Consider the following 11,799-nt stretch of genomic DNA (forward strand, 5'->3'; position numbering starts at 1 on the left):
AAACTTTCATAGATTAAGTTAGGAGCTAATTTTTTAATAATATAATGAAAAATCTAGAATACTAACTAATTAGCCGAAAAGTAACAGAAATCCAGTAAAGATCTCATACAGTAATGACCTCATATAAACCTATAATTTTTATTATAACAATATTATGCTATAATGGCAGTTCTGTGAGCCGCATACGTTACCGACCCATTATCGCTGCAATGACTAATGACTGCAATATCTAAAATCACTGATATATGCCAAAACAATAAATTTCTACAAATAAATTATTTGGGAGAAGTTTTACGTATGACTGATACCACACTAGAAAAGAATTGGTAGAGGTGGTAGTACTACTAAAGTGGTAGACCAGTAGGAAATGAATTAATACTGTAAAAAATAATCTAAGAACGATAAATGTATAAAATTATATATTTATAATGACATATGAGAGATACCACTAGAAACCTATATTGACCCATATCAAACTATAATGCTTTAAATAAAAATAATAATATGTTAAGTCAACATTTTTATACAAATTCTGTGTAAAAACTCTCTGAGCCAATAGGAAATTAATATGCTAGGAGTGTCTGTTAAAAGGACATCTTCAACGGGAGACGTTTTGACCTCATTCAAAGGGTTGAATGTTTTCTGTTTGGTTAAGTGTGGTAGCTAGAACAACAGCTCTACTATGATCGCACTGCACTGCTTAGATAAAAGCACCAGTAATTTAAATTGTCAGTAAGTCAATGTAATTGCTTTTCCCATTTAATAGGTAGTTCGTCTTTTATCTTTAAAGTATTTATTATTTAAATACAATTTATAGTTTATAAATAATTAATGATGTGAATACTTTTTTTACGAATTGAATTCATTACATTAATATACTGTATATATCGTTATTCCATAAACACAATTCTAAAATTTGAATAAAAATGTGGTGTTGTAAATTTTACGATTATTTTTAAAATTTAAATTGTCTCGATGCCCACGTCTGTTCATCATATATTTTGTAATTTATTAATTACTTGCATTTTAATAATTGAAATTGTTAATTAATAAACATTTTTAACCATACTTGATTGATAGATATTCTTAATGATATTAACATTCAACAGAAAATAATTTATTACTTAAAATACCATTATATATAAAACAAAAAACATTTTTTAATGTCACTCCATCTACGAATACATATATAAGGTACGTTTTTTAAATTTTAAATTTTCACATATATAATACAAGAACACTCTTAATTTAAATAAAATGAAAATACATATAAACAACAATTAGATATTTAATATATCTCTAATATAAAATTGAATCTGTATTTGTGTTTAAATTATATTGTGCAACTACCTTTAGAAAAAAGTAGAGAAAAAATTAATAAAAATTTTGAACCTTGCTCATGCCTCAGATATAGTCTCTCATATTAGATTCTCTCTAATTATTTTGATATTAAGCCATGTGTTCTTTTTCTCTTATCGTCTACTCCCAGTGGAGCATAGAGCATCCATTATCCTTTTGTATCGGTTTCTGCTACTTGATTCTTCGCAGATATCATTCTAGAGATAATTGGATTCTCTTAGCTGTTCCTCAATTGTTCTCATCGAACTTCTAGCTGGCACTTCAGGTCGACGGCTGCTTTGAGGATTCCACCTCAGAGCTTGGCGTGCGATGTTTTCAGTGGGTCTGCGGAGATTGTGACCATATGTTATGGTCAACTAATTCTATTTGTTTGTCGATTTGACCTAAAAAACTTAAAAGTGTGATTTACTGACATCAAAATAAACAGGCAATCATTGCAAAATTGATTCAACTTGTCTTGATCATCCTGTCATGGTTTATATAGTTTCCGGTGAGTTTGTGTTACCAATATTTCAAGAGACTCAAAATACCATACATGATATTTTTTAAGCCCAATTCATACAATTTTTTCATGAAAAAGTAAACATCCCACCACAAAGCTTCATTCGATAAATTCTAAAAATTATCAAATAAATTTATCGTATTGAGACAAATGGACATATGAAGATTATTAACCCGATTTGTCTTCTACATAGTAGGGACGTATTCCTAAAAGAATATGGAGTACAAATTAATTTCATTGTAGGGTTCGTAACAGCATCGATAGAATAAACGTATGCTGTAGTTGATACTAAATAACTTTTTTTTAACAAAAATTTAAAAATTTATCAAATTTTTATTTTGCCAATTCGACAGCTACTTGCAATGGTATAAAATGCTTAAATGGTTTGACCTGCGTCGAAGATCAGTACACAATTCCGCATTGTATTACGTGCAAAATTGATTGCCCACAAGATGACGCCACAGATATTATTGATCCAATTCAAGCAGTTTGTGGAGTTGATGGCAAAACATACAAAAGTACATGTGATATAAATCGTATGATATGTAAAGCTGGGAAGTCAATTGCAGTAGCATACCCAGGTCCATGTCGCGGTGAGTCAACATTTTTTAATACTATATTTATTATATTAAACATATATATTATGTATTATATATTGCAATATAATATATAAGATCTATATACAATATTAACATTTAAATCAAAAACATAATCATAAGTGAAACAATCAAAGGTAGCCTTTCTTGCAATTTCAAAAAATGAAGTTACATCAAACATATAGGAAATATAAGTTTGGCTTTGTTGAAGCTTAAAACTATATACACAGACTTACTACGAATTCACGAAAATAAAGATTTTAATATGTTTATATCATATTAAAATAAATCCGATCAATAAAATTGCACTGACTTTTGGTTTAAATATGATCTCTCAAATTGAAATAAGTAGTACTTGATCCAAAGGTAAGGAAGCATTGAACCGTGAATATTACTTAAAAGTTGAGAAGATGTATTAGTTTCTAAATAGCAATAATTTTTATTTTAAGATTTTTTTAACAAAAAATATGAGTTGTATTTATACTTCAATTTGAAATAAATAATCACTACGAAATATGCAAAGCAAACTGGGAGTACTTCAGAAGTCTAGATGAGAACTCATTGCTAATGATTATAACTTAAAAAACTAAAACCGTCATATAAAGATCGGATTGTTCAACAACTGTATTTAAACCTTTGCTTGCTCACTACTTCCGAACAAATTTCTTCGCACAATAGTAATTATCATATCAACTATACTATACTCGTATCACCTAACATAAATTTTACAAACCCTTCCATATCAGGAATCCAGCAGAAGATTGCAAGATATAAGAGCTTCTTTTAGACATACATTAAACAGAGTTCCCCACCTTCACATTAACTTACAGAGAGATTAAGGACATTGGCTTCAGGTCATGATCTTCTAATGAGCAAGCTACGGAAAGAACTGCCTACATCTGGGTACAAGGTAATCACTTGTGTATGATTTATAAAGAGTACTATTCTATGCAATGAAAAGAAGCATACTTTATTATCTTTCTAAGCCTATTCATCTGATCGGTTCTACTAACGATAACTTAAGACACAAGAGGATAATTTTCATGTCAAATTTTCTGCCAGCCATTGAAGCTTTAGGCTTGATCATCATATATTTTCCACAAGTTTGGGATACAGTAAATGCCTTACAGAAGTTGACAGCTAGAAATCAAATGATGTTCTAAAAATCACTCCATAAGTGATTAACTACTCCTTCAATCGGATTGGTGAAATGTAATCGGGCTTTACTAATAGAGCTAATCACATAATAATATCCTTAAACTGAAGAGAATGGGTTTAAAACAATGAATTGAGTAATAACCAGTCACTGCATAAATAAATTCTAAGTAACCTTATGATTGCAGCTTTCAATAACCGACAAATGCAAACACCCTTACATATTTTTAGAGAATGGTGCCTTCTTATGTAATATAAGAGAAGAATTTAGGATAATGAATTTATTAACGAATCAGGGTGGTCAAAAATCGATATAAAAACATTAAGACTTTTCTGGATATAGCTAAATTGAAAGTTATTATGGCTAGGGCAGGATAATGCAATAGAACAAGATCACGAACAGGTAATGTTCAAACATACCAAAATAGAACGCAATATATTGCCTACCAGTGATTTTAAACTAATGCCAGATGCCCCAAACTAACCTATTCAAATATTTTGTTGCTGACCTGGATTAATAGATAATGCTTTCATATATTTTTAAAGCAAAAATAACAAATTAAGACTTCCTTTACTTTTCTATTACTCAATAATGAAGTCCTCAGCCATAAAATCATACTAAAACTAATATGGTCATTTGGAAATCAAATATGGGGCTCAGCTTGGAAATCCAACCTAGGAATCTTAATAACGCTATATTACACTGTGCAGTGAATTCTTAATAACGCTACATTACACCGTGATCTAAGAGTATCAAAAATATTCGAGGAAATAAACGATATAAGTCACAGAGCGTTTAAGCGGGTAAATATCCATTTATTTCCGTGTGCATCAAATGCAAATATCTATAGAAATCGACTACGCAGATTAGAGAAATGATTGCCAATTAACATGCTCTGTAGATTTAATATGTAAACCCCATTTTTTATATTTGTGTAATATATATTATATTCATGTTATGAATTGGAAATTCAATCTCATGCTGTTTTTATGAATTCTAGTTTTAATTAATACTGAATGTTTTAACAAACAGTTTGTATCTAGAAAAAAAAGATGATTAAAAAATCGATTCAAACGGCTAGTATATTATTTGATACTATATAGTTGATTAAAACTATGAGTTGTAAAAAACATATGGTTTTATAACAATTCTTTATATTTTTTTATAAAAACAACTTTGGAAATCAATCTTAATGAAATGTTGTAGATACAGTCAAACTTCTATAACTCGAACTTCTATAACTCGAATTTTCTATAACTCGAACTAAAAACAGTGCACCAAGGTTTTAGAGAGCAAATTACATACAATTCTGCTTCCATAACTCGAACTTCTATAACTCGAATTTTTCTATAACTCGAAAAAAACTTTGTTCCGTGCCGATAGAAATATGGGGAAAATGCATTCGAATTTTTGTTTTAAGTATAAATGCATTTTGAGGTTAGGGGAAGTCCCTTTCTCCAAACCAAATGTTCAATTTTTTCTTTCTAATGTTGCTTCTTTGTGTAAATGCCAGTGGTTAAAAGTAAATAAATTAATTTCTAATGCTACTCTTAACGATTATATTGAGCTTGACAATGAAATTTTTACATCAAGCATTATAGCTTTGATTTACTGAATCCAATTCTAAGCACAACGGAAAATGATGATGAGATTTCGGTGGATGTAATTGTTCTTCAGCCTTCCAAGAATGAAGTAGAAGACTCAATCAAAACTCTGAATTTTTATTTACAAACGAATGATACTCCAACTGATGATCACTATAAGAGTGTGAATAAAGTGGAATCTCTTTTTATTGAAAATAAAAAAAAATTAAAGTCTCAAACTCCAATCTCTGTATATTTTACTTCACTATATGTTAACTTCTATACTTTATTTGATTACAAATAATTAAATATCTTAAAATGTAATTCTAGTTTCTTTTAAAAATAAAAAAAATCTCAAAAAAATCTCTAACTCGAAGTCTCCAAAAGTCGAACTTTTTCTTTGCAAAATTGGACTTCGAGTTATGGAAGCTTGACTGTATTTGCAATAGCGCACATTACTACTAAACCCATTTTGTTGATATAAAAAATAATTGTTCAAACACTTTCATCTATAAGCTTACACCTATTAAAATTAAATAAATTAATATATAATAATTTTCTATAGTATTATTTATTTGCATATTTAATATGAATTTTTATCTATATATTTATTTAATTAAAATTGTTAAAATGTCTAAGCAATAACGTGCGCATTTGATCCTTCAATAAACTGAATGTGCATTCAATCATCGACATTTTCAATTCAATTAATTTGAAACTTGAGAAAGACATTTCTATTAATTTTACTTTGACCGCATTGTAAACACGATTTATCTTTCTTATATTGCAACTCAGTAAGATAATCGAAGTCATGGAGCCAAACTAAAACAATACAAATATATAGGTAGAAGTGTATAAATTTACATACAAATCACATATATATATAGTCATTTAAATAGATATATATATACATATATGTAAATCAATATGCACAAATACCGCAACACATTACACCGCATTTTACCAAACAGATGCCAATCAGTAATCAACTTTGGTTCTCTGGAAATTTAATCTGGGCGCAATGGAAGCGCAAGGTATCAATGATGGCAGCATAGCTACCGCAACAGTAAAACAGCACAGCAGAGCACCAACAAACAACAGCAACAGTAACATCAATTGCAATAGCAACAACATCAACAACATCAGCAACAACAACAATACCAACAATAGCAACAAAAGCTGTACTATTGAATTATATGCAACAACAGAAACAATCATGTGGCAATTGCAACAGTCAATCAAATGCAAAAATGCGGTTGAATATCACGTCGCCACTGTTTCCACACAATAACGATTGATATTTTGCATTCAAATGTATTTCAAACAAAAACAAAAACAAAAATTAACAATAATATTGTTGTTGCTGTTGTTGTATTGTTATATATTAACATTTGAGATTGTTGTTAAAGTTGTTCTGTTAACATTTGAAATGCATTGATTTGAATTTGCAATCAACCAAAATCCAATAAAACAATGTTGTAGCGGCAGCAACACTAATTACAATACCAACAACAAGATGATTGGTGATTGCGGTAGCAACAGTTGCAATAATATTGCCATAAGCGAACTACAATACCATACATACGTAAGAGCAGAGTCTTTCTTTATAAGATGAGCGATGAAGAAAAACCAAAAATATATATTACTTATGAAGAGAAATGAATTTCCAATATGATTGGCTTCGATATTTATTGAGAAAAAGACAGCCTACTCAATACTTTATTAATAATTGCAAGTTGTCATAATCGTGCGAGAAAATTTCTCTAATGAAAATCATTGATTAATATTCGTATTACCATAGATGGTTCAGGAAATATTTTATGTTGACTTGCAGAATTAAAATTACTTCACCTTTGGTTTATAAACCAAATAATTACGGAATATCGAAAAAAGCTGAATACCTGCTCTTTTTGTTCTTTTGATAATCATATAGAATGCTGTAAACAGTGGAGTTAGTTAGTTGAAGTGGAGGAAGGATTGAATCCTTTTCAATTAGCTAAGAAAGCCATTTTGAATCAACAATTTCTCGTAATAGTAGGTAGAACAAGATCGAACTAGAACTAGCCACAAGCATTCATAAAGGCGAAAGTCTGACCAATGCTAATATTGGAGATATCACTTGGTTTATAATCCAAATAATTACGGAATATCGAAGAAAAGCTGAATACCTGCTCTTTTTGTTCCTTTGATAATCATATAGAATGCTGTAAACAGTGGAGTTAGTTAGTTGAAGTGGAAGAAGGAATGAATCCTCTTCAATTAGCTAAGAAAGCCATTTTGAATCAACAATTCCTCATAATAGTAGGTAGAACAAGATCGAACTAGAACCAGCCACAAGCATTCATAAAGGCGAAAGTCTGACCAATGCTTATATTGGAGATATCGTTGAGTGTGTTAAAGAAGGACACCCTCAAAAACCTAAGCCTAGTTTTGACAAGGTCTGGACATAGACACAGCGTTGCAGGAGATACCACAACGTAGACCGAGTTTAGCTCTATTCCGTCATATGATCCAAGGCCCTATAAAGACAGTTATTAACCTAGATACCACTGATTTGCTTCTGTATATAAATTCAGAGGTTCTGTATTTGTAATAGTTTGCCCACGTACTCCTTGACCTGACTGCTGAGGTTGTATGCGCCGCGCCTACTCACTATTAGCCTGTTATATATGTTTGCCCACATATATAACTATATCGAAACTTATAAAACTAACTCCGACATGCATACAATCATCTAATCTATATGATTAATAGGAAATACTATTAACATTATTTCAACAGAATGCATTTTTCACATAAATTCTTAACCTAGCACATTTAGTTCAAAAAGTATGTGTGGATACTTGAACCAATAAATATATCCAAAGTTTTTTCGATGTATACTCGTCTATTTTAGCTATTTTATAAGCTATTTCTACATTCAAAATAGGTTACGGGCAACCAAAAAATGTACTTATTTAAATATTAAAAAAAAATTTTAAAATAAAAAAACAAAAATATGTTAAAAATATTTTTAAAATCAAAAAAAAAAAAAATTAATAATAATAATAATAAAATTAATAATTCTGAAAACAAAATAAATAAATTAATTAATTAATAATTAATTAATAATTAATTACTAATAATATAATAATAATAAAAAAATAATAATAGTATTATAATAATAAAAAAATAATAATAATATTATTATAATCATAAAAAAAAAGATCATAATACTGAAAATAATAAAATTAATAAAATAAAAATTATCAAAATAAAATAAAATAAATAAAATAAAAAAAAATTATTAAAAATATAAAAATAAAACAGAAATTTTAAAAAAATTGAAAAATAAAAAGAATCACAAAACAAACCACTTCTTTCTTTTTAAGAAGTCATTAATTGAGAAAAGTCAATTATAGGTAACGCTTTAATTAATTAAATAATTATTAATTAAATATTTATTAATTAAATATTTATTAATTAAATAATTATTAATTAAATAATTATTAAATCAATGTGAATAAAATAAAAGATTGTTAATTAATTTAATTAATTTTTTTAATTAATTTAATTAATTTTTTTAATTAATTAATTTTTTTTTATATACTCTTCTCTATAAATCTCGCCGATGTTTTAAAATTTGTTTGAATTCTTCCTTAGGGCGCAGTATTATTAAAACCCACCTCCGGAAGACAGAAAAGTATATATATATATATATTTAAATATATATATAAATATATATATATATATCTATATATATATATTATATAATATATATATATATATAGAGGACTATATACAAATATAGTCCTCTATAAATATAGTCCTCTATATTTGTATATAGAGGACTACATAAAAACAAAAATAAAAAGTAATAATTAATTTATTAAAAATTAAATAATTTTTAACAAGTTGTTGAAATTGAAATATGTTTTAGACTAAAAATTCAATATAACCAAAAATGTACACCTCTTCTATTACCTTCGATGCAGTTACACCCACGGCTCTCCGATTGTAGTCAACTATCATTTGTGCTCTGGGCATTTGTGCTGCCACTATCTGCCAGATACACTTACAACAGTTCAACAAGTGTCCGAGTGTTATGGTCTCTCTGTGCCTTTTCTATTTCATTGGCATTTGGTTCTTTTGAGTTTTTATTTTTATTATTATTTTTACTGTGGTTTTTATTAGTACTCGTATTAATTTAAAAAATTACCGACTACTGGAATTTTAAGAAAATTCTACGAGTATATGTGGTGCGAGCTATCCATTAATTTTGCATTCTCAACAGCATTTACAACTCTCCAGGCATTAGTTTGGACTTTTAGTACTCGTAGAAATTTTATTACATGGTCGTTTCCGCAGTTGCACACTTCGTAGCTTCGTAGCAAATTGAAACTAGTTTCATCTGAAGCACTCTGCCGTTCTAGCAGCTAGACTCGCCTGGACTGTGACTGTGACTGTGTCTGTTTGTAATTAAATTTGTAATTTGTTTTATTACTTTAATTATTAGGTGAAGTCTGCTACAAATTGTTACGAATCGCACACGAAATTCCTTGTCATTTACAATTGGTGTCCTACTAAACCAGTTAAGTGAACAGCAGCAGTAGTGCCAACCGTGCAGTCAAGTCTTCAAGCCCACAATGCACAGTGCAGTGCTTAGTGCTCAGTGCATAATAGTCCGCTGTGTACGGTAATGCCGAGTTCCATTCATGTTATTTCTATTTAATTATAATGATATTTTAAAGATTTCGCCTCCGGCCGCAAAACAAAATTGTTGTGTACATTTGCAAAAAACAATTACTATGGAGCAATGCACTTGGGTTTAATGTTTGCCTGGTTGTTTGGTTGTTCGGTTGTTTGGTTGTTTGGTTGTTTGGTCATTGGATTTCACACCCAATAAATTCAAAACTGTGTAGGGGTTAATATGAGCAATTAATTTATTGCGATCAGAGCATTTAATTTGTTGCCAGCAACAATTAATTGATAAATTCGAGTGGTCGCTGAGTTGAGATAACAAATTACAGTTGTTAAAATATTAAAAGATAAACTTGCAAACATTAAAACAAGCCGTGTTAAATGTTTTTTGCGAAAAATAAATGCATCTGAGTTATTATCTTGTAGTGAAATCTCGTGAGGTTGGGATTTTTTGATTTGATTTCTGATCACATTAAACTTAAGTCATTTACAGCTTACACTAATGCTTCATGTTGTGTTTAACACATTTTGCACGTAACCAAAAACAAATATTTAATTTGAGCAAATAAATTTATATTTACATATATCAAGAGATGAGTATATAACATTATTTTGTTAGATATATTGAGGAAGGTAAAAAGTATATAGCGTTTTTTAAGACAATATTGGAAAAAATATTGATTTTAGTTATATTGATTCAATGAACTTATTATCACGTTAGTTCAACACTCGTATAAATCAATTTTACAATAACATAAATAGTTAAATTATAAAATTAAAAAATATTATAAGAATAACATTAAAGTGAAACAACAATATTATAATAATTAATGCAGTCTTTACAATAGGTGTAGTAAAAAGAAATCCATTATTTTTGCATGAAATTAAAAGCTTATTTACCATAATTAAAATGATCCCGATTTAGATCAAATATGCATAATTTCATTACCCTTCCTTCACAGAAGTCCTCGACCCTATTGGCAAGAAATTGAGACAGTCAATTTTCACAGGCTTCTCTTGAACAGAATTTTATACCAGAAAAATCATCCATCGTTCGCCATGAACAGATGGGAACAGATAGGAACAGATGCATTATGTGGATGCATAACAATTTGCCAACTAAGCATCTGGAACTTTTGGCGAGTCATTTTCGATGTATGTGACCTGGCGTTGTCCTAATAAAGCACAATTCCTCTCCTATTGACCAAAGCTGGCCGTTTCTAAACGATTACTTCCTTTAGACGGATAAAGTTCAATTGTTGACATGAACATGAACAGATGGAAACAGATAGGAACAGATGCATTATGTGGATGCATAATAACTTGCCAACTAAGCATCTGGAACTTTTGGCGAGTCATTTTCGATGTATGTGACCTGGCGTTGTCCTGATGAAACACAATTCCTCTAATATTCACCAAAGCTGGCCGTTTCTAAACGATTACTTCCTTTAGACGGAAGAAAGTTCAATTGTTGACAGTACAATTCCGAGTTATAAGTTTTGCCGTAGGGAAGCAGCTCATAGTACATGATTCTCTCACCAAAACACATAGCCGTCAATCCACCGTATGACTTGGTCATCGTTTCAGCTATACAGAGTTACCGTGTTTCACAACCGTTTTCGCTTGAGGTTGTCATAAGTGATCCACCAAATAAACGTCTTCAATCGCTTCAAAATAGATAGATTTTGTTGCGATTCAGCAACGATTCACAGATGGAAATTCAGTCAACTCTCTCTTTACTCTTTCTTAACTCGAGGTATTTTCAAAGCCCCTCTTTACACCTTGAATAGATTATTGTTTATCACTTCATCAGACTAAACAATAATTGACCTCAGATCTGCATACCTCCCCGAGGAGCTTGTAACCATTTTGAGATTTGATAACGCGTTGATGGTAAGTCTGTCAGTTTTCGCAAATAATTTC

The 11,799-nt window shown here is 29.6% G+C and overlaps 1 protein-coding gene across 2 annotated transcripts in view; it reads left to right on the plus strand.

The window, feature by feature from the left end:
• The window catches only part of LOC119677818 (angiogenic factor with G patch and FHA domains 1-like), a 163,557-nt gene that overhangs the window by 94,983 nt on the left and 56,775 nt on the right, over positions 1 to 11,799 (plus strand). The window lies entirely within an intron of this gene.

The sequence above is a fragment of the Teleopsis dalmanni genome, chromosome 2, assembly GCF_002237135.1.
Source record: "Teleopsis dalmanni isolate 2A chromosome 2, ASM223713v2, whole genome shotgun sequence".
Classification (NCBI taxonomy): Eukaryota; Metazoa; Arthropoda; class Insecta; order Diptera; family Diopsidae; genus Teleopsis; species Teleopsis dalmanni.